The sequence below is a fragment of the Suncus etruscus genome, chromosome 11, assembly GCF_024139225.1.
Source record: "Suncus etruscus isolate mSunEtr1 chromosome 11, mSunEtr1.pri.cur, whole genome shotgun sequence".
Lineage (NCBI taxonomy): Eukaryota > Metazoa > Chordata > Mammalia > Eulipotyphla > Soricidae > Suncus > Suncus etruscus.
In genome coordinates, this window is record NC_064858.1 from 25,581,314 (window position 1) to 25,585,132 (window position 3,819).

The 3,819-nt window shown below is 39.3% G+C and overlaps 1 pseudogene; it reads left to right on the forward strand.

The window, feature by feature from the left end:
• Positions 1 to 541: 541 nt before the first annotated feature.
• On the forward strand, positions 542 to 2,384 carry LOC126022789 (heat shock cognate 71 kDa protein-like; annotated as a pseudogene).
• The last annotated feature ends 1,435 nt before the right edge of the window (positions 2,385 to 3,819 follow it).

The following is a 3,819-nucleotide window of genomic DNA, read 5'->3' on the forward strand; positions in this document are numbered from 1 at the left end:
GGCCATTATGGAGTTAACTTACACCATACCAGTCCATCTATCAAACAAGAGATAAAAGAAGAAACAAAAATTAAATGGAGAAATTAGAGATTAAAAAGAGTTGGCTTGAGTTTGTGATCAAAAGAAACTACAAAGTTCTACATAGGATTCCTCTTGCGCCTTTGCTGTACACTATGCCAGTAATGTATGCATGAAACTCCACAAGCAAACAAAGAGAGCTTCATTCTTTTTTTTTTTTTTTGCACCACAACCAACTGTGCTCAGAACATTCTTCTAGGTTTTGCATACAGAGAACACTCATAGCAAGTGCAGGGAATCATGAAATTCTGGGAATTAAATTCAGGCTAGCTGTATGCAAGGCAAGTACTCTTAAGTAAGTGCTCTTAATATGTCTCTATTTCAAAATATAGTTCAATATAAGGAACTGAGAAGATATTTTACACTTTTTTGTCTCATTGAATGAGGCAGCCACTCTGTGTTTCTGTTTCTCTGTGTCTCTGTTTCTGTCGCCAGCATAGCAGGGCCAAAAAGGCACAAAACCATGTCTCAAGGAACTGCAGTTGGCATCGATCTCAACACTACCTTCTCTTGCATGGGTGTCTTCCAGCACAGGAAAATGAAAATCATTGCTAATGATTAGGGAAATCAAATTACGATACCTTCACTGATACTTTGCAATGCCGCAAAGAACCAAGTGACTATGAACCCCACCAATATGGTTTTTGATGCCAAATAGCTAATTGGAAATAGGTTTGATGATGATATTGTTCAGTATGATATGAAACACTGAAGCTTTATGGTGATGAATAATGTAGACTGGTCCAAGGAAATTGCAGAAGCATGCCATGTCAAGATCATCACAAACGCTGTTGTCATAGTACCTGTTTATTTTAATGACTTTCAATGTCAGGCTCCCTAAGATGCTGGAACCGTTGCTGGTCTCAATATACTTCTGATCATCAACAAGGCAACTTCTGCTGCCATTGCCTATGGCTTGACAAGAAGGTTGGAGCAGAAAGGAACATGCTGATCTTTGACATGGGAGGGGGCACTTTTAATGTTTCAATTCTAACTATCTAAGATAGTTAGAGGTCAAGTCAACTGCTGGAGTCACCCACTTAGGAGGAGAAGATTTTGACAATAAATAAATAAATAAATAAATAAATAAATAAATAAATAAATCGTCAACCATTTTATTGTCAAGATCAAGCGAAAGCATAAGAAAGACATCAGTGAGAACAAGTGCACTACGTGCCATCTTCACACTGCTAGTGAGCAAGCTAAACATACCCTGTCTTCCAGCACCCAGGTCAGTGTTAAGATTGATTCACTCTATGAAGGAATTGACTTCTCTACCTCTATCAGCCATGTGCAGCTTGAAGAATTGAATGCTGATCTGTTCTGGGGCACCGTGGATCCAGTACAGAAATCCCTAAGGGAGGCCAAACTGGAAAAGTCCTAGAATCATGACATTGTTCTAATGGGCAACTCTACCCATATTCTCGAGATTCAGAAATGGCTGAGAATTTCTTCCATAGGGAATATCTGAATAAGAGCATCAACCCTGATGAGGCTTAGTATATGGTACAGCTGTCCAGGTAGCCATCCTGTTTGGCAACAAGTCTAAACATGTCCAAGATTCACTGCTTTTGGATGTTACTCCCCTATCTCTGGGTATTGAAACTGCTGGTGGTGTCATGACTGTCTTCATCAAATGCAATACAATCATTCCTATCAAACAGACACAGACCTCCATGACCTATTCTGACAACCAGTCTGCTGTTTTATTCAGGTTTATAAAGGTGAACGTGCTATGACCAAGTATAACAACCTGCATGGCAAGTCTGAACTAACTCACAGGCATATTTCCTGCACCCAGAAGTGCTCCTCAGATTGAGGTCATTTATAATATTGATGCGACGACTGGCATCCTTACTATGTCTGCTGTGGACAAGAGTACAGGAGAAAAAAAGAACAAGATTACAATCACTATGACAAGAACTGATTAAGCAAGAAAAACATTAAATATATGGGCCAGGGAGCTGAGAAGTACAATGAGAAGTAGCGTGATAGGGTGTCTTCAAAAATTCCCTAGAATCCTGTTGAAGATGAGAAACTACAATGCAAGATTAATGATAAAGACAAACAGAAAATTCTTGATAAGTGCAACAAGATCATCAACTGGCTTGGTAAGAATCAGACTGCTGAAAAGGAAGACTTTTCACTTCAACAAACAGAATGAGCTGGAAAGAGTCTGCAATCCTATCATCACCAAGCTGTACCATAGTGCTGGGGGCATGCCCTGAGGGATGCCTGGAGGCTTCCCTAGTGGTGAAGCACTCCCATGTACCTACTCAGGACCAACCATTGAAGAGGTTGATTAAGCCTTCAATTAATATTGAAGGACCCAAATTTGCTGCAAGTGCAAGGCAATTAAGTTATAGTCATAACTGGACATTCTTTATACTTGAATATATCATATGCACAAGAAAAACAAATAAACATTGCAATTACAAGCATTGTATCATAAGTGGAAAATGTAATGCCTTAAAAATTAAAATTGAAAATAGATATTTTATGCTCTTTTTGTACTGAAATTTTGGAAATGTGTTGTATGGTATACATTCAAAGAGGCAGCAAAGGGCGAGAACCTGCAGTCAACACCTTCATAAATCACTCTCACAAGTGCTCTCTTGCTACATCAAGGGCTGGTTCTGAGCCATTAACTGATTGACTAGTTGTGGGTGACAGTGATAATTCCTTGGCACTTCTAGACTGCTACACAAATGGGTAAAGCAAGCTCTTCAGAGAAATCTAATAGTCCCAAGCATGCAGATGCTGACAGCTGGAACTCAAAGAACATGTGGAGAAATGGCTTCTTTTAAGATTCAAGGAGGCACAGTGGGACACTAATATCACCTGGTACCCTGAGCAAAAAGTAGCAAGTTTCTTGGATGTTCAATAAACACCAATGTTTCAGAAGGTGGGAGAGATCTCTCAGGGGTTTGTTGCAATGACAATTTTAGGGATTTTAATCTTGAGCATACTAAGGTGCCCTCTACAGGGTCAGTCACTTTATCTTTTATCTCTGATCAGGAATAAAGAAGCAACAACACTTTCTAGTTTGGCTGGAATACTGGTTACTGGAGTCTTATAGTAGAATCAGAATCCTCCTCTGACTTATTTATAACTAATTTATAAGGCTCCTAGTTTTGAGGAGAGCCCAATCAAGAGAAGATTACAGCAGGGCCTGTGCTATCAGACTATACTGTCGACTTCTTTGACACTCAGGATGTATGAATTAGAGATTCTAGGTGTTAGGCATGTGTATGATAAAGATGGCTTCTATTTCCAGGATCCCATCCAATAAAACTCTAGAAACATAATAATTCTGTAAAATTTCTCCTGGGGTCTTGAGTAGACAATGACATTAAATAAATGTGCCCACAGTACTCCATCTTGAGATTGGACTTGTCAGCTCCACAAGGACATGATATAATTTTTAGAACTTAACTAGGGTTAGGTGGAGACAAATTCATAGGCTTTCATTTGTCTACTCCTATTATGTTGACTGTTAAACTATGGTCTGAGAGTTCTAGCCATTTTTGTGTAGACACATCACACCAAATATAAAGGGAACATGCAATCATAGGATGTGCCCATGGGCCAACATGTGGTAGAGTGGGGAAATAATCTGCTTATCACCTAACATCTGTAGCAGCCAATTCTATCAGAAACATCATGGTAACGTTTTGATTCCCATAATATCAGAATCAGACAAGACACTGTGTGAGAGGCCACTTTGGGCTCCATATAACT